This window comes from Trachymyrmex cornetzi, unplaced genomic scaffold, assembly GCF_001594075.2.
Source record: "Trachymyrmex cornetzi isolate Tcor2-1 unplaced genomic scaffold, Tcor1.1 scaffold1482, whole genome shotgun sequence".
Classification (NCBI taxonomy): Eukaryota; Metazoa; Arthropoda; class Insecta; order Hymenoptera; family Formicidae; genus Trachymyrmex; species Trachymyrmex cornetzi.
In genome coordinates this window covers 152,956-153,316 of record NW_017296073.1, presented here as the reverse complement: position 1 = coordinate 153,316, position 361 = coordinate 152,956, and positions in this window count along the sequence as shown.

The window sequence follows — 361 nt, the reverse complement described above, 5'->3', positions numbered from 1 at the left end:
AAGGGAGGGATGGGTGGGACCATATATCAGTCTTTATATGTCTGAACAAAGAGAGTCACCTATCTCTAAAGAGAGTTCTTCCCTCGCTAAATCAGTACGGATTACGAAATTATCCACAGAATGTGAAGTTTGAACTCGCGATCTATAATATTTGTCGTTGTTATAAGGAGCCACACATCTCTCCTCTATCATTTTAAATTTGAAAAAAAAATTACAATTTAGTCATTTTGATTGTTTGGTAATTCTAGTGTTAAATTTATTTGCGATATTCAAGCATTACTTGCTGACCGATGATAATAAAGATGTCAAGATATGTAATTCGAGTGATAATGTACTTAACATGTTGATTACCAAATAGAAG